Raw genomic sequence first — 20872 nt, 5'->3', positions numbered from 1 at the left:
TGTGTGTGAGAGAGTAAGAGTGTGTGTGAGAGTAAGAGCGCCAGTGAGTACTACATTCACGCCAAGGTCAACACTGTTAAAAGTCCATTAGCTTTAGCCGGAGTCTGCGGTGGGCCAATTCAAAAATGTCAGGCTATGTTAAACAAACACAAGTTCACGTCAGGCTCTGTAAAAGTAACGGAAATGCTGGTTATTCTTATAATATCACTAAATTATAGTTATACTTATAATAGGCTAATTTTCATTAATACCAAAGCGGTGATTGGGGTTTGCAGTGGCCATTAAAAGTTTCTATTTGGTTCATCTCTCTCTCTCTCTCTCTCTCTCTCTCTCTCTCTCTCTCTCTCTCTCTCTCTCACTCACTCACTCACTCACTCTCTCTCTCTGAATCTTCTTTTCGTTTGTGAGAAATTCTACCGTTTATCTACCAGCAGGTGGCGATAGATAGCTCAGAAAGATGGGTTTTCGTTCAGAAAAGAGGGGTTAATTAATCATGTAGGTGAAATTAGACACTGCATCCTAAATGGCTCCCTACTGTACATAAATTCCATTATTTAATAACCCATGTAGTGCACTTATACAGGTAATAATGTGCTAACTGGGATTAGTTGCAGACCTGGTTGGTTTATAAGTAGCCAACTGCTGAGCTGCTGTTCTGTATTACTGTGTTTGGGGTTGCATAAAACAGTATGCAACCGTTTTAAATTAATAAGTGGAAAATGTGTGCGGAATATCTTCACATTTAAACAAGTAAATAATCATTGTAAAAACGTGGCCTGTTTAGCTGTTTTCCCTCGATTTACTTCTCTTCGGTCTCTGCCATTTCAACCGCTCTCACATAAATCTTATGAGCATGACATCAATTTCAAAATAATTTGGGATAAACGGCCCTACTTGTTATTGTTCGACGACGTTACACTGTGAACATGAAAACGCCCAACCCAGACATCAACATCTCCACGTCTCCGAGCAGAAATTCATGTTCAAACCCTGCAACCAAGTATTAACGCTGTTTATGGCCTTCACATCAAGCCTTTATACTGTTTACATCATGCCTCGGGTTGTTCCTGCCACTGGTTTGTTTGTCTCCGCACTGCACTGTTTAGCAAACACAGCTTTAGCAGTTAGGGGTTTTTTTTTCTCTTTTTTTAAGAAAAGAAAAAAGAGAGGGAGAGAGGAATTTTTTTTTTTTTTTTTTTTAAAGATAAAGTATGACAGATTAGTAAAGAATAAGAATGTGGTTTAATCTCCCTTTAGGTGATAAAACTCTTCAAATATAACTCTTCTAAAATATCGAAATAATTTTTTTAATTGTATTTTTATTTTCAAAAATGTATTTGTCTAATCATTTCTTTGTAGCTTCCTTGGAAATAAAAAAACAAAACAAAACCCAGAACATGTTGATGGAACTCTCTAGCCAACTTCCTAGCTAGCACCATCATGCTACTGCAAGTCATTATCTAACCTAATATTCATCCATCCAACCATCTTCTATACCGCTTTATCCTTTTCAGGGTCACGGGGGAACCTGGAGCGTATCCCAGGGAGCATGGGGCACAAGGCGGGGTACACCCTGGACAGGCTACCAATCCATCGTAGGGCACAATCACATACACACTCACACACCCATTCATACACTACGGACACTTTGGACATGCCAATCAGCCTACCATGCATGTCTTTGGACTGGGGGAGGAAACCGGAGTACCCGGAGGAAACCCCCGCAGCACGGGGAGAACATGCAAACTCCACACACACAGGGCCACGGTGGGAATCGAACCCCCGACCCTGGAGGTGTGAGGAGAACGTGCTAACCGTGCGCCCGCTAATCTAATATCAAATATCAAATACCAAAATCATTCTGACTATTGACTACTCAGGAAAACACTATTTAGTACACGTCATCAGTTAAACATCATTTTGTGTATGTTTGAATGTACTACTACTAATACTAATGCTTAATAATAATAATAATAATAATAATAATAATAATAAATTGCCTGTACAAGTCAACTGCATCCACAGACTTTTTTTTCCATGGTGGTCAAATACTTAACTTATGATATATTGCACAATTCTATTATTCGACTGTATTCATGTCTGTATTTTATATATATATATATTCCCATTGATCGTTTCTAATTTTCACCAGCATACAGTATGTTGCCCTGTAATTAATTATTATTTTTTATTTTTTTATGAAGGTCATGCTTTAAAGATCTTGTTCAATACTGTAAATACAATCAACAATATTTTGATAACATTTGTAATTACATTACATGTTCTTCTCCAGTCTTGGATAATATTTAATGCATGTCCAACCACATCAATGATGTATTTAAAATAATAATAATAATAATAATAATAATAATAATAATAATAATAATAATAATAATAATAATAATATTCAGACAGACATTTTGGTTCTGTCTGCTCTGTTGGGAACAGCAGGTGGCCCCAAGTCTTGCAGGAAATTCCCTCTGCCTAGCATCACTGATTAAAAGCATTAGACCAGGGCTTCCCTACAAAGGAAAGAAGAAAAAGAAATTGAGTTGAGGATCACTGCTGGCTTAGTGCAGCTTGAGTACTTAGTGAAAATGAAATATGGAGCCTATTAAATTATAATTGCTCACATAAAGTGATTATAATGAGAGCATTTACGCCAGTATTACTTCTCTTTTGGTCTGTGAAAAGTGAAAATAATGCAGTACATACCTGCTGAAGTTTGTGAAGCTTAAATTGACCCTTTTGCCTGGGAGGAATTAATGATGAGTTCATTGAAGGAGGACAAGTGGGTTGATAATTGGGCAGCATCAGAGCAGCATGAATGAGGCCTGCTGTGTGTCATGTGTGAGCTGATCTCATTGCTCTTGTATGCACTCTTGTAGGGTAGTGTTCACAGATGTGCTATTAACACAGTCCTCAGTGGTGTGGCCAAAACTGCCTGTCGAAGGATGCTTTAATTGCACCAGCAGGTCAGAGAAGGTGTCTCTATATGACCACCATTATTCAGGGCTTATGGGTGCTCCACAGCTTGGCAGCTTTTTGTCCTTTCAATGCTTGAAGGCTGTAGTTCGTGATAAAGCCACTTTGATTTTGCCTGAGCATGGGCCCCTTACTAGACCACTTCCAGTACTTCCAGTTGTGTGTTCGCATGTTTGCCTGCCAATAGCTGGCCTTCATTTAGACTTCTAAATCTTTCTAAATTTGCCAGTTTATTTCATTCAATTCAGAACGCAGGCAAATAAACATCTGAGAACGCACACGTTTCACAGACATTAGAATAACATGGAAAGCAACATTTCGGCATGAATTATTACTTGGTGTCCACCAAAACATCTTAGTCGACAATGATTTCATTACATTAATTGGTTATGTTAAGTAACCAAAACAGCTGTATGCCAGGAAAGGAAAATATGTGAGCGGTTTGGCAATTAGTGTTGTAGAACTGGTTAGTAAGCAACTAAGTAACCCCTTTCGTAATAAAAGAAAGAACATTTACATACTAGAAAATAGTTCAATTCAAAACCCTCCCCAGAGTATAACTGCCAGTTGTTTTGTTTGTAGAAAGGATCTATAGAATTGGTACCTGGTATGTTTGGACAATGCAGCATTTGACTACTCTTTGTCCACTCATACCCCCCCCCCCCCCCCATTTATTTCCATCGTTATCAGAATATCCACTATCTATGACAACTGCATAAAAAAAGCATTAATAATATGATTAGTGCATGTAAAAGGCTTGGATTCACTCACCTAACTCTAAAGAGGTTTTCACATTCAGGAGTACTACAGTGTGGAGAAAGACGTGCGTAGAAATCTTATGAATCGTATCTTCAGTTCCATTAGCCAACCAGTTTTCCATATTAAGTCGCTCAACTCCTCCTGACCCCCATTCATGTGCATGGTTGTGAGGCGTTTCACACTGCAGTGTGATCACATCCATCTGACATGAATAAACACCTATAATCTCAACCTTTTAGATCTCTGTAAACACACCAAATACCAAATGCTACAAATTTAGGCTTGAGGCTTCCATATGCAAACAACTGTTTTTTTTTGTTGTTGTTGTTTTTTTTTTTTTAAAAAAAAAAAAAAAAACCCATACATATGAAACCATCCATTTTCTTATGTAAGCAATCCCCACGTCCATAAGGAAACACTTCTAGCTGTAACTTCAGGGTAGAAGTAGCATTTTAAATAACAACAGAAGAGTTATTGAGAGTTAATTCGAATAAGTAGTCATTGGTGGGTAATTAGCCATGGTTATTTTGAGAACGGTGAACATGAATGAATGAAGGCCCCTCCATCCAGAAAGTCATGCTTCTCAAGAAACTTTGTCTACTATTCCAGCGAGAGTTTGTTTGAAAAGAAAAAAATCGACATTTATTAATGAAATACACTGCAGCTACTACCTTTGTTTTTCCAGCATCTAAGAACATAAAAGAAGCAATCATGTGACATACATGTGCAACCAACACAAATACATGAAAATTGCAGCCCTACTCCAACTAAAGACTGCAATTAAAATTTCTCTCAGAGCATGCAGGGTCGTAGTCAGCTGGTGCTGGGAGTCTCCCAACTACAATTACTCCGTTTACATGTGGCAGTACGAGACGGAAATTGCTTCTGAAGGACATGGCTTTGTTTCTGTGCGCAAGCCACATGTTTACCCGGGTATTTAGGTGAAACTCGATGCCATGCCACGCATCAGCAAGTGTCTGAGAGATAGCCTTTCAAAAGGACTCATTTTCAGACACACTCAAGCAAGCACCAATTCAATCTACCAGGAGTAAGACAGTTCCTGTGACTGAAAAGGACAGGGGGGAAAAAAGCAACCGGATTCATTTGAGAACATTTAAATTTCCACTAAATCAGTCATTTAAAATTCATAATTAGATCACCGACGGACACATGCCAGTGATCAGCTGGTTTAAATGATCTGTATTTTTGGCAAGATTTTTAGTTATGGTGATTTAAATGCAACTTAAAACTCACTCGATCATCATTTGCATTCGAAGTTACTAGGGCCAGACTTTGCTTTTTGCAAACACAATGTTTGGAATGAACAGATTGGCTTTCCCCTGTGTGTGTGTGTGTGTAACAGATATCTAAATGATTAGGACTTTCTCTCCGCCCCTTGGCACTATGACCTCTGAACTCACAGGGTCAAGCGGCTGCGAGCTCCCTGACCCCCAGTACTTCCTCTGAATATTAAAAGGCTAGTTATGTCGTCAAGAGCTCTGATATAGAACACTGCCTCATTTTCAAAGCTGGCCAATCAGTGGTATTAAAACTCGCCATGATTTCACACAGAGGAAGTGTAGGGAGTTTTGAAATGATGTGGTCACATGCATACAGGCTGTAATGCTCTGCCTAAATCCTCCTAACTCGCTTGCTCTCTCGCTACACTCGGGTTTATGTTATAGAGTAATATGTGGTGTGCTCCTATTAAAGACATTCCAGATGATGTGAGGCAGACCAACACAACTGACAGCAGGTATTACATCCTCAAATCTGGGGTGTTTAAAGTGGAATGTTAAAAAGCGAGCATTTCCGCCTACTTACCACAAGGATTCCATTTGCACACTCCAGCTAAACAATTAGCGGCACTTTGAACGACAATCTGTTGCAGAAATAGTTTGAACTTCTGGCAGGAAGATCACGTCTATCTAGCTTTCATCTAGCCAAGGTGGGGTTGATGATGTCTCTCCACTTCATCGGCATAAAAGTAGACATTAATTAGACAGAAAGTGATTATAGCATAACGAAGACTCCTGGATCACTCTTAATCATATATGAACATATAGCAGACATTTTGTCTCAGCTACCATTCGAAACTTTAGGTATATTATCTTTATTATTATTATTTTTTTTCATTACAGTGAGAAGAAAACAAGTACTTATTTAAAACTAATTTTCTGGATAGAAAATGTCTTGGTTTGGTCCAGTGCCTTTCATGGAGCAGGCGCAAGGTGCCCACTCGCCAAGCTCTGCTGCCTAACCTTTGACCTCTTAAAGTGTAAATAATTATGGAGCTTGTTCTTTAAACTAAATTGCAGGCCAAGAGGAAGCAGCAGCAGCCTCAGACCCCTGTGTCTCCTTAGGTGCCTTGACAGGCGTAGTAATACCCCACCTTTGGCCAAGTCATTAGTGCACAATGTCTCCATTATCTTCAGTCAGTGTTCTGCTTTGGCAGTACGCTGTTCCATGCGTCCTTTCAGATTAGCATGTATCTCCCCTTCTGATTTGTTTGTTTGTTTGTTTTTTATAGAAGAAGCAAAACTGAGTTAACACCGACGCTGTTTTATAAAAGTCTGACTGGACTGATGAATGTATGTGAATTTCAGTGCTGTATGTGTTCATTCAAATCTGGGAATTGTGCTGTGGTAAGACTGAGATTTGGGAATGAAATCAAGGGATATAAACATGCTGGGTTGCTTAAATGCTCAATCTGACAGATTTAAAATGCAGGGTGTTCTATGCAGGTCGGACACATGGAATAATCTTTGCTAGTAAGGGAAGAGTAGAAAACCAGCCACGTTTCATTGCATTTGATCTAAATCTGCTAAACTATAACAGAATTTTCCAAAACTATGTGCATGGAAATCAGCCAGCGATGGCACCACTCTCGCATCAATGCTTAGGATCAGGGGCTCTTATAACTGTAAAATAAATTACACACACACACACACACACACACACACACACACACACACACACACACAACTCAGTATAGATTTATTTCATGAAGATTATTCACGTGTGTCCAATAATATTTTTTTTTGACTATTTACGAGGGCTTTTCTTTCCTCAAATTTCCACTGAAAGAACAGGTCAAAGTTAATTCTTAGGCTATCAGATGAATCCCATTTAAATTCAACAGTCAAGCAGGACAATTACTAAGATTATAAATAGAATTATTTTGATAATGGTGTGCTTTCCACTTGGCTGCAACTAAATAAAAATAAACAAATGAATAAATAAACCCCACTTTAGGCATCACTGTTTCAAGATAAACACTTCATTTTGCCATTTCATCATCAAGGAGACCAATAAAAACAGACCCAAGGACACTTTCTTCACAACATCTCCATTTCTGACAGACTCGTGGTGCTTTAAATCATTCAAGTTCTCCTATCACCTCGAGTGTAATTCCAGCAGAGTTTACCGCAGACAACGCCGCAGCTGGAGCATCCCAGCCGCTTTAATCATCGAAGATCATCTCAGAGACATGGTGACGGGCAAATGGAGCGCGGCCGAGCGAGGAGAAACGCGCGCGCTTCGGCACGCTTTTCTTTCTTTCTTTTTGCGCATGCGCATGCAGCTTCACACGTCAGGTGGAGGCTAACGTTGATGCGCGTCTGTGTTGTGCTGTGCCGTAGAGGAAAGGTTCAAGAAGATGGCTGAGGTGTTGTGTGAATTGTAGGTTGCAAAGCGGAGAGCAATTACAGTCCGCTTCGGTTCTTCACGTGTCAGTGTCCTAACCATGCGTGGTTTACGGATTGCCGTCTGGTGTGCCAAGCGTGAATGGGTGGCAATTTCGTGCCCTCTGGGTAAATAAACACGTCGAAACCGAGCAGTAATGGTCCTGAGCGCGCATGGAGACTATAGATAGAAGGGAATTCACATGCATTGCTTTAGATCTATAAATAGCGCGTGCAGAAACCAAAATAAATGAGCTGTCAGGACGCAAGCGTTTACAAAACAGACGCAATCCGAGGCAATTTGCTGAATTGCTAGCTTATAGAAAAGCGATTCCTACTGGTTTAACGACACAGGGTTCAGACACAAGTACACACATGGTCCATCTTTCTCAAATGTACCTTACACAAATGTTGCGAGTTTTAATATTTATTTATTTATTCATTTTCATGTGATTCATTTTCATGTTGCCTTATTCATGTCAAATGTTGCCTTAGTTTTAATGTTTATTTATTTATTCATTTTCATGTTGCCTTATTCATGTCAAATGTTGCCTTAGTTTTACACTAGGAGTTACATAGTTTATGAATTATTATTATTATTATTATTATTATTATTATTATTATTATTATTATTTAAAAGCGTGTGATCATATGCAAACTGCATGTACTACATTGTTTTACTGAACAATACTGTTTCTACACCAGCAGAATAAATCCCTGTGATACAGTAGCTATTTATTTATTTATTTATTTATTTATTTGCGATAAAAACAAACAGTAAAAAATATACATCGTTATTCGTTTAAAATAATAATAATAATAATAATAATAATAATAATAATAATAACTTTCTTATAGAATAGAAAACCCAAAAGTGGAGAAGATTGTTATGATTATGAAGTGGAGAAGATTATTAGGATTAACAGATTGTTATGAATTGGTAACTTCCTGTTCCATTAATCAATATAAAAAAGAAAAATATTCCTGCCTCAAATCAAACACGAATTGTTTTCATGCAAAGTTATCCAATGAATTAATTGTTTTGTATTGTTGCTTTGGTGTATTTTCTTAACATAAAATGGAGAATTTTCTGCTAAGGGAAAGGCTGCATGTGTCAACCCCCACAAAGGTCACCAGCAGAGGGAGATATGAGGATTTAAACAACCAAAGATGCGGCACGAAACTCAATGAACTCAGAATATCTGGGGAAAATTTGGCAATGAATTGTTTTGTGACTAATCTAATCATTAAAACAACACAGCAGGGCTAACTAAAATGTATAACTTGAAGATCTCATACAACTGACCCAGAATGCCTGATGCATGCTGTCCCAATTTTTATGCTGTCTTTTATGAAGTGGAACAATGTAAAAAAAATAAAAAAAAAATAATAAATAAATAAATAAATGAGTGAATTAAAAAGCTTAATTCCATTTAAATATTTATTTAAATTTACATACATCAATAAATACAACTACATTACAATTAGGAACATTATTACTGATGCATTTATTGATTTAAAATTAAAGTCAACAGGACTTCACTAAAATGGTTTGGAGAAATTATCTACTCGTCAAACATCATAATCAAAGCGGTACCCCTGCTTCCGGCTCGTCTACTATAATGATAGTCGGCTTATTTTACCCCCAGTGTCTGCAGGAGACACTGGGGTTAAAAAAATGAACATCAACAATGTGTAAAAACATTTGCAAAGCTCCATTTAGTAAGCTGGAGAAAGGCGTCAGACTATGTTTCGTCATACATAAACAGCTATGAAGGTAAGAAAATACCTATTAATAAAAACAAACACCCAAGCTAATGTAAGCCCAACATTTCGACTTTATTGTTAGACTGAAAGAAAAAAAAAAAAAACCAAACCGTAGATGTTTCTGTATCGCTGTACTACCAAATGTAAACAATGCTATCACAAATGGAAATGTGTCATAGCCATGAGCGCAAGTAACCCATTCCTGTTTGCATCCTGCCCTGCCCAACTCTATGATTTTGGTCGATATAGCAATAGAACAAGAAATGAACACAAAAAGCTTAAGGTTGCAAGGACTTTTTTGCTTCCACCAAAAAGACGCCACTACCATGACTAACACCATGTCAAGACATATTGTCGTACATTGAAAAAGTATTCCATCACCCATCCAGACTGCCAGGGGACAGTGAAAATCACCTGGATACCCCTTGTGCATGTGATCACATGTGGCGAAACCTTTAACAACGTTACAAAATGACCGTACGTAGTATGACTTTCTTTTTCTCGCCCCGTACATGTTGGACCTTGTGCACCTTGGAGCTGTCTGTGTAACAGCTTGTGACTGCAGTCAGACCTACAGGTAATGACTCCTATCATTGGCTTTCATCTCTTCAAGGCTGCGGTGAGTATATGGCCCCGTTTACACTTGCCATTAACATGTGTCCTGGGTGAACAGGGTCAAATGCATCTTGAAGACGCGTCGTGATCCGATAACTCAAACCACATTCAGAGTTGGTCTGGGATGCATATGGTCAAATCACCTTTGTAGTATGAACGTGAATGTGTCTCGATGTGTCCCAGACAGCAACAAAGGACAAACTAATCCATTATGTCCTTGTCCTAGCTGAAAAATATAGTATGTAATCATTTCGAGACTATTTGGAAATCATACTGAATGGTAGAACTCTCTACTGCTAGACTAATGGATGGAGACGAGTGTCTACTTTTCATAAGTTCATTCATTATTTCATGACTCATTCATTTATAAGTTTCGTTAACAGACCACATGATTAAAACATTTTAAACATTCGGATGACTCGGCAGTATGACAGCTTCATCTCTACAGAGGTCTATTGTCCCAAATGGAGAGAAAGATTTGGGACCATGAGCCAGATTACCTGTCCCTGTGCTTCTTGGAGTGAACAGGACAGTCTCAGCAGTCCAGCAGTCCAAGAGACACTCCTGAATGCAAGAGCTCCTAGTACACAGACATTGTATGCACTCAGGTGATATCTGGTGGAAACCATTCCATGAATGGTGTGCACTACATTATCTGAAACCCAGTGTGCTGTTCCACTGCCTGGTTCCTAGACTACTCTCTTCCTCGTACTAGTGACTTAACTAACCCCTAACATGCCAACCCCCACGTTATTTAAAAAAAAAACAAAACATAAAAAATTACACTGGCTCTTACACCTCTACTCTGCACACTTTGCTTTTCTAGAACGCAATTAAAAGATCTTGTATGGTAGCACTACTTGTATTGTTCTCCACTTGATAAATGGCTTTGCTTGTATTTCCACATTTGTACGTCGCCTTGGATAAAAGTGTCTGCTAAATGAATAAATAGAAATGTACTGGCGTCAATCAAGACCCCGGTCCATACTGTATGAACTCATGCAGAATGGTCGACTAAAATGGATTCTTAGAGACATATGCTACTCTCCAGAACAGAAAAGACAAATGCCTTAGTTGATAACTCAAGTAACTCAACAGACACATCCAGGAGTTAAACACTTGACTCAGAGCACAAGAGATAATCACTTGCCAAGAACAATTTTAACATACACATCGCTATAAAGTATATTTGGCTATATTTGAATGGAATTGGCTTCTTATTAACCAGGTGCTTGTAAATACAGTATCTTTAGTGACTGAGACATGTAAAATTTAAATGAATTAGCATTGCTTAATTCTCAACGTGCCAGAAACAGAAATTCTGAAAAAAGAACAAGGTAAAGTAAAGTAAAGTAAAGCAAGGCAGGTTTCTAACATCATACCCATGTAAAAGCATCGGTTCTTTAATAAAACAGAGTAAAAGTCAGAGTTTGATTAATGTTATAGAATTGCACTGTGGTGTCTTAGTTCATCCAGAGTCAGTTCATATTTAAACTGAAGATTAGGTGCTCTTTCTATTTTTGCAATCCTTCAGTATAATAAAAAATGTATGTGAGCGATGTGAACAAAGCACACTGAAATTATAACTTGTTAAACTCCACAAAACCAGCTAAAATGAAGAAACCAAGTGGAGGGAAAAGTACACCCTTGTTCCTTCAGTAGATATTAAGAGGGTATTTAGCAGTTAGTTGCTTTCTCTGCCAGGCCCATATATAATAATAAATCGTATCTGGCACATGTACTGTTGTATGTGTGGAAGAGTGGAACTCTCTCTCTCGCTCTCTCTCTCTCTCTCTCTCTCTCTCTCTCTCTCTCACACACACACACACACACACACAGAGCCCTTTTTACTTTGGGTGACCCAGTGGGGCAATAAGCAAATGTCAGATAAGGAATGGTTTGCTACAAGCAAAACCTTTCAAATAAACCATGCATTAGTCTCTCAGTGTGTGGTGTGTGTGTGCGCGTGCGCAGAGAGTTGGCTGAGCAACTCTAATTCAGTTGAATTACAGTCATGTTTGCCCGACTGGCACATTCACAGCTGTGATAATAGCAGGAGGCCATGCAGAACCTTCAGCAGCCTGCACAGTGTCCACACGAACCAGCGCCTTCCTTGTATGCATGTGCAGGTTTCTGTGCATATGTGCAGGCGTACACATGTGTGTCCTAGTTGAGGCGGGCTTACTTATGTGTGTGCATGTGTTTCTTTGACTGTGTTGCGCACCAAGGAAGACAAGACTAGACTGCTGTGTTTTCTTTCCCAGAAAGTGTGTTTATTTCTGTTTCTTTGGTTTCAAAGCGTGGGCAGCAGACTGCGGAGGAAACCAGACTCATTAAAATTAAAGTGCTTTGATTGAACGATGCTTTTCTTGCATGTGGCACAAATATTTCAGCTATTGTCATGAAATTACAGCCCCGTTGAACTTTGAGAATGACTGGTGACGTGTTGAGGGAGTAATGATTTTGAAAGCCAAACTGGTTTAACTAGTGTAACAAAAAACACAATAGATGGCAGGTGAAGAGGAGATTATTTGCACGGGAGAATATAAAATGAATTGAAATAAGACCGTTAAGATAGCTTCACGCTGTACGGTTTTCAGTCGCTGACAAAAATCACACATCATAAATGAATTCTTTGCTCGTGAGTTGAGATCAAAGGTCTTAGAATGCATAATGGGATTGACTGAACCAAAAAAAAAAAAAAAACAGAGTTCTGGCAGTGTCAGAAATTATAAGCAGAACTGATAAGAATATACGTTCTGCTATGATGCTTGTATACGAGGACGGCATAGGATCACAGGACAGGTACAAATACTGTAGTTGCAGTGGCAGCGCATGAAAGAAACTGGCTATTGGACAGAAAAAGATACCATTGTTTCCTCATGTTTGTGTTTAATCGCTATCATTAGAGGATCTTCATTGTATAATCTGACATGGAAAACACATTTTTGCACAGTCTGTTATAGAATTTGGCCAAGACTTTATTAGGATCATCTTGTATAGTGTGACATTCTTAAAAGTGTAATAATCTTAAACAGGCTTTAGACTACATGTGGAGTTTCGAGAGTAGATGCCATATTGACCATGGTGGAACAGAAAACTAAGTTGTTTTTTTTTTTTTCTTTTAAAAGAAAGAAAATTAAAAACAACTTTCGCTGACCTGTTGATCTCTTGACATTTATGAGCATTTGCAAGTGGTACTTGAATGCTGGAAGCTTGTGATGCCCTGTGTTTGGCCTCTTTCCAGTGTGTAATTATGATTGTAAGGTCTCTCATGCAGAACCCCACACAGCGGCACACGTGCACAGGACCGGTGGGGGTGAATCGCTGCACTGAGCTCTGCATCTGATCAAGGCTGGTGTAGAATGTAAGGAAATACTCTGGTGAGACCATCACAGTCCATTATAACCAACCAATACCAACCAAGGACAATCCAGCTGCTCTTGGAGCGGTATTTTACTTTGAGCTAAAGGTTTGCCTGTAATCTGCCTGTAGATATGTTAACTGGCTGCAAAATAAGCCTTCATTTGAATATCTCTTGGGTTGAATATTATATAAAGAGATATTTCTATGTTAGTAAAGCATTTCATTGGCATGCTGAGTGCAATGAACTAAATTGTGAGTTATAGGTAACTGAATATTTTATATGGCTATTTTGCGTTTAGTCTAATAAGCATAATTACATTTTGACACTCCATTAATTCACACAGTGTACAAAAAAAACAAAACAACTTTGAGGTTTCTTAACAGGTGTGTTTGAATCAATGCAATGTGCACATCTGTGTGTGTCCAATGTCAGTCTTTGCCAGTACTAAGCCATGCAATTGGAGACTGTTTGTAAACAGTCTGTCCTTTCTCAAAAGTGCCCAAGAGATTTGCCCCAGGAAGTCAAATTACAGCGAAACTACCTAATTTGGCTTGGGGCTTCTAGCTCCCTGCTTGAATGAACTTAATTGCTGCAGGACCCAGTTTTCATTTCACTATCTCTGGGCATAGCACTTTAACAACAACTGCAGGCACTGTAGAGCTGTCATGCTTATTTCCTGAAGGTATTAGAATACCAAATTTAGATCCTGAAATGGTCCAAATTTGCTGTTTTACTTCACTTTTTATTGTTTCTGATTTGCGAGAATACTTTTTTGAAGTATTAAGGTGACAGCAAGAGCATGAGCATGCCAAGTAAAAAAAAAAAAAACAAATAAAAAAAAAAATCCCATTTAACTGATGTGCCTTGTCTTTTGAAAGACAGAACATTATTAGCCACTTTAATGTTCGATAACAAAGATATGCGGCTTTCGCGAAGAGAAATAAAAATTTTAATATTGACTGTTTATGAAGGAAGTTGCTAAATATGAGGTTGAATGTGTTGGCTTATGTTTGCAGGCTTCTGTTAGAGAAGAAAAGCTTATATGGAAAGTACAAGCATATATACAATTCCCAACACTTTCTTATAAACTATTAGATGCACTAGAATCCGATTCATTTGACATCTGCCAAAGATATGTCCATCTGAGCCTATTTTTTCATGTGTTACTCGGTGCTTAATGTCTATTGTGCATGTTCTATCCAATTAGCTCTGTCAAAACTATCTGCGTGAGAAAACGCCACCTGATGACAGCTCAGTTTCAATGCTTTATCCGGGTTTCAGTGACATTTACATTAGTTCTTTTCATGCTTAGCTCTCAGTCACGTCATGCTCTAATGGAGTGATCTTTCAGAGAGGTGTTGGCAATTATGACGTTAGTTGAAGCAGCCCACTCTAAAACAGATGTAGGATCACAGGTCTGTCAGCAAGGATGTTGTCTGTGTTCGCTTCCACCAGCCCATCGACAGCTGCTGTCACCTACATGTTTTAGAGAGCTCCACCTGTGTGTGTCTGTGCTGTACGTGCTGTCCACACCAGCTTACACACCCTGTACGTCCACATGCACTTAGGCATAGAAATCCCTCGGTATTATGATAATTGATGTGCATATTACTGTCTGTTAATTATATAAAAGCTACAGCTTGTCCCAGGAGTGTACCATTGACACATTTCATGCAGGATTTTCCTGAACCATTAGGTATTTTTTTCGTTCTCAGTTCTCTTCTCTGCAAAAAATGGAGTGATATTTAATATGGCAACTTGAAGATATGAAGGATAGTTAGTCTAAGCAGGCCCCTCGACCACCCCGAGGGATGGCAGCAGAGTGTATTTGCTAGATGTGATAAATTGTCTGCATACTTGGACTCAAAGGTTGGCAAATTAACAGTTAATTAGTGGTTGATAAATAGCAGATCTGCACCAGACCCTCAGCTGCTACAGCCTTGTGCTCTCCTCCCCATCTCACTAAGGCAAGTGTTTATGTGCCGGTAACAAGTGTCAGAGCAGATTGTTATGTCTGTATTTTGTCACATGGTGAGATTGCTCTCAGATGTGCACCCCCCAAAAAAACTTAATCACACACACACACACACACACACACACACACACACACACACACACACACACACACACACACACTATACAACCTTGAACATTGCCCGTACTGACCTGCTGCTTTTCACAATCTTGTAGACACACTTATCAATGCCCCTGACACTGATCTATTGGACCGTGTCTACTGGGGGTCTGCAGGGTTGGCACATTTCCACAGTAGTGTAGTTACAGAGAAAGAGTAAATATAAGTATGTGTTCAGTGGAACTCATTTGTCAACGCGTCTCAAGTCATGGAAGGGGGTTTATGTCTGTTATAAGATACTGATGACAACTGGAGTAAACTATAGCACTAAATCCTAATCTGCCATGGCGCCTCTGATTGTAGCTATTTTATATATATATATATATATATATATATATATATATATATATATATATATATATATATATATATATATATATATATATATATATGGCACTGTAGCAGCTAAACCCATAGCTTAGTTGTGCCTCCCCTTGGCTAACGACACCAAACTAGTCTAGTTAGAAAAGTTTTAAGTTCTATTAAAGTTTTAGTACTATTTAAGTTCTATTAAAATACACTACAAAGTGAAACTCATAGTTCTTTCAGTAATTTTAGCGTGCGTCAATGTATGACATGATCAGAGAAAGATGTATTTATCATAAAAATTGCCTCGAGTGTTGTCACTATTTGTAGGACTACTAGACAGATAAAATATCAAACTTTTCTAACTAGACTAGTTTGGTGTCGCTAGCCAAGGGGAGGTACAACTTAGCTATGGGTTTATCTGCTACAGTGCCATGCAAAATACATTATCTTTCCTTATGCTCTGCTCATACAGTATCATGTTCATGTAAACTGGAACTCAGATAGACATTTACACACCTTGTTTTCCTGATCAGCATCAGAGGATGTTACTGTTTCAGTTTTAACCCTGCCGCTGTTTAAAAACAAAAAACAAAAAACGGCGTATGTCCATTTTTCAGAATTGAGTCAGCCAATAAGACACAAGTGTTTCCACATATTTTCCTGTAAACCCTGTCTGTTTGGTCACGCAGTCTTCTTTTACAGACGTTCAGTTACGTAGTGACAAACTGCTCCAAGTTCATAATTATTCGGGGCTGAAGAAAAAAATCTTCGGGGCTACAGCCGCCAATGCCCAGGGCGTGATACACCCCTAGCACCCGAGCAAAACGTGATTTACTTTAAAAATGCATTTTACTTATTTATTGTTAAAAAAACAATATTTTGTAATACAAGTAATGTAATATATTGACATCAGTAACTGTAATCAAATTATATACCTTTAAATGCGTAAATGCATGCGTAATGTAATGCGTTATACCCAACCCTTTATATATATATATACGTCCCTGCATAAAGTATTGGAATAGCAGGGCCACTTTCTTTGTTTATGCTACACACTGAAGACATTTGGGTTTGAGATCACAAGATGAATATGAGAAGATAGATCAGAATTTCAGCATTCATTACGTCATATTTACATCTAGATGTGTTAAACACCTTAAAACCTGGCAGCTTCTGTTTCAACCCAGCCATTTTCAAATGATCAAAAATGTTGGAACATGAGACTGACTGTTGTTGCTTGTTGCCCAGGTCTGCCATGTTAGATTGATTGTTTAAACAATGAATAGTTCTGAATGTCTACTCTTGGTTTGAGTCCTGGGTTTTGCCTATAAAGACTGCATTTGTTGTTAAAAGGGATACACCCACACGTGGTTGTGCCATTAGGATAACTGAATTAAGAATTAAGCTGCCCACACAGAAATATATATGTTTATCAGTGATAATAGCTCCTTCTGGTCATTCACAGTGCCAGTACAGGTGACACATTATTAAATGGTGTTAAGAGAGGAGGGGAGATTTTTCCTGTGCTCCATCGGTGAGTCATTCATATTTCAATACCCAAATATAGAGCCAGGAGACTGAAGGAAACAGAAGCATGGGAGTACATTATTTACTCTATGCACCGTGTGGCTGAAGTAATGAGTTTCAGTGCACAGACTTACAGATAGAGCAGCCCAGTCCTTCATCATGGACACTGGGCACACAGTTTATTTGATTCTACAGAGCTGCAGATGTTTTACTTTGTGCACCAGTAAAAGAAAAACTAAATGGAAAATGAAAGAGCCTTGTCTAACTGTTTAAGGCATTTGTTTTGGACCCAAAGCATTCTCTAGTGTTGGACCAGCCTGGCCATGAACAGGCTTACCTGTAAAAGGAAATAAACCAAAAGGAACTACCTTGGCATTTGTTCCCACTGTATGAGAATTCCTAAATGAGAAAGAATAAGAAAGAAAAATAAGAAGAAGAAGAAGAAAAAAGAAATGTGGCAAACAGTGCCAAGCAGTTATGGTTGAAACAAATGTCCAAATATTTGTATTCCATTTCGATCTAAAAAGGAAGTAATTTTGCTTACTTTTTACATATTTTCATCAAGAAAACTATCAAGAAATCATTTACAAACTAAGCACCCACATCTGCAGCCAGTTAGAGCAGATGCATGCCGACAATAATGTGCCACAGTGTCAGGCCTCGGACATCCGAACTGATCCTGGCCATTTAATCATCAGTTTGTCATCCCTGATTTGAACAGCAGGAGTTAAATGGAGCATGCATTAGAATACAAAAGCAGAAAAAAAAAGTCACACATGCAACTTGCCAAACAGTTCCTGACGGATGCATACTTTACTCAACATGCTCCCTCGCTCAGCAATCAGGCCGAATCAAAGCAGCTGTTTCAGCTCAAAATGCCCCAATTGCTCTAATCAACACCGTTTGTGGCAGCCCCAGCAGCTGCTCGAAGCATGGGGCCCCTCTTAAGCAAAGTCAGGAACAATAACACTTATTTTATTGGTGCTTCTGGGAGGTTGCCAGATATGTTAAGGATCCTAAATGTGTCTAGATGCATGAGGCCTGTACATAGGTCTGCATATAAATGATGAATATTCTGAGGGTGCTCAATGGTTTTGGATAATACTGGGGGAAAAAAAAACAAAAACAACAAACCTCTGAAGGAAAGAGCACATAGAAGGGAAATCATAACATTCTCTACACTGCACTGATCTGTTTCAGCTGTGCTCCATTGTGTAGACAAGTCCAGTCCCAACAACACGGCACTAATCCGGCATTTTCCATTTACTTGCATCACAACTATTTAGCTTAACGTCATGTGTTGAAAATTTCAGAGAGGTGGTCCAACCTAATGTCTATTTCCTAAATGCATATTCCTCAGGAATGCTCTGTGGACCTGTGGAAGTTATTTTATGCAGAAAACCTTGCCAGCCGAGCTTGGATCCAGGGGAAACGGCAAGTTAAGTTTTGTCCTTCAGCTGAGTCTTCACCTTGGTCATTATTACACAAATCTCTGAACTTCTAACAACATAATTGAGGAGGGAGCAGCAGACCAAAAGTGGGTAAATGTGGTCTCTCTGGCCCAGAGATAGACTTCCTCTTTGTTGGACACAGTCCCTCTCCAAACACAGCGCGCCTGGGGAAACAGCTTCAGTTCCCTACTCAGTGTTAATCAGCAGCAATGAATGCCTGCCAGGAGCCAGGGGCTCGTGCGCACAATTAATACACTGGTCTGCCTTTTAACAAGCAATAACTGCTCCTATGAAAACAGAATACCGGAGTGTAATGACTCTTAGTTGGGAGAAACCAAATGGCAACATTTAATGGAAATCATCCTGAGGAAAAGATTTCAAAGTATCCAGGGAAAAAGTAATCAAGAATAATATATTTAAAGGGCCTTCTGCACTTTTGGTCCATGCACTTTTGTCCTTCATCACAGTGTCAAGACACAAGATACTGTATCTCTCTGGAATCTGAAGATTGTCATTTTGGTGAACCGGGATACTTAGTCTAGGCGTATCCATGACCAGTTGCATCTGAAAGCTGTGTGGCCCTGTGCAGAGAAGATATCTCTTTGGTTTTATATGTGAGACTTGATTGCTCTGAAAGGGAGTGGAAAGAGAGAGCTATATTGGAGTCCCCTTTTCTAAAGTGTATTTAGTCTGCTATAACACAATGCAAGGCATAAATCGTTTTCCTAGGCTTTTGTGACAGTATGTGATATGTCCTATGGCAGCTGCAAATTTATGTTGTCCACATTGTGAAAGTGATCTACATGTATATGATAAACAGCCAGACTGGTATGACTGTGCACGCCCTTCATAATCTTTTGCTGTATACGGAATAATACAAAATGCTGGTGATTAATAGCCCATCACAGACATGTACACTGGCAGCATGTGAGAAAGGTCAGCCTTGTCATTAAGTTAATGTTCGCCTACAGTTTGGGCTAAACACAGCACCTTTTATGGAATTATCATAATTAGTCAAGCCATTAGCCTTAATGGGGAGTAATGGCCAGTTAGATGTTATTTGGTAAAACAACATGCCAGAGGCTGAAGGTGTTTTATTACATCTCTATATTAAGCCTGCGCTGGAAGGTAGAAAATGTTTCCAGATCGAGGGCAAAAATTGGCTCACGTTAATTCAGTTTCCACATCAAGCCAGAGAGGGACCACCCACTAGGAAAATAAGATCCAACGTGTCTGTGTGCTGTGTGCTGTGCGGTGACTCAAGCAGAAGGGAGTTTTCAATGAATATGATCCGGCTTTTTGACTTGCGGAAATAAGACTGCTTGTTAAACGTTGACATTTTAATGTACCAACTATTTGAACAGGAGAACCTCACTGCCTCTCATTACAAGAAAACTTTGATTATAAACAATTTATTCAGGCATATAGAAGACAATAGAGCATTAAATATAGCATTAAGCAAACCACCAGGGATTTTACACAGATTACTATTTTGCTGTTGAGTGAGACGATAACTGAGTACGCCATCATTTTTGAACTAATCAGATGTAGCATGTTTTTTAAGGGTTTGGGTTGTTTAGTCTGGGGTGGCGCTGTATGTACCATTCTACTTGTATGTTTGCATTTGGTTCTCTTCGGGCCGTCCTGTAACCTACTACAACCAACAGAAAAAAAAAATAAATAAATTTTATATATATATATATATATATATATATATATATATATATATATATATATATATATATATATATATATATTATATGAATGGCAGAGCATGCACCACACTGAAGGATAGCTCTCATTCCTGTAGATGGGACTAGGCTTGTTAATCAAATGCTTTCCAGATCACACTTCAGCTCAGGTAATTACTCTTCTCAAGGGAACTGCTGCGCACAAAGACTTTTGTAAACATAGCCAATAACTACTTTAATTGCAGCTCATACTGGATAACAACCAAGCTGTTTGGTGTTTGAGTTGTGAGGTAGAGTGTGAAATATGAATGAAACATCCGTGCTTTCGCTGTCTGTGAGATTTATGATGCATTTATCAACAGGTTTTATGCCACAGTTAGTCTGTGAGTTTGGTCATGGGCCATTTGCACTACACAAGCAACATCTTTCTTCATTTGAGTATGTGGTGTCAGCCCTTAAAACTTATATCCCCAGCAAGAGTGCCTTTCAAAAGCCTTGTCCTCCCCTTAGATAAACCTTTTTATTGGAGATGATATATAGGGATCTAATTGGATTTCAATATAATACTAAACTTAGGGAGGTTC

The sequence above is a fragment of the Ictalurus punctatus genome, chromosome 21, assembly GCF_001660625.3.
Source record: "Ictalurus punctatus breed USDA103 chromosome 21, Coco_2.0, whole genome shotgun sequence".
Taxonomy (NCBI): domain Eukaryota; kingdom Metazoa; phylum Chordata; class Actinopteri; order Siluriformes; family Ictaluridae; genus Ictalurus; species Ictalurus punctatus.
This window is presented reverse-complemented; position numbering follows the sequence as displayed.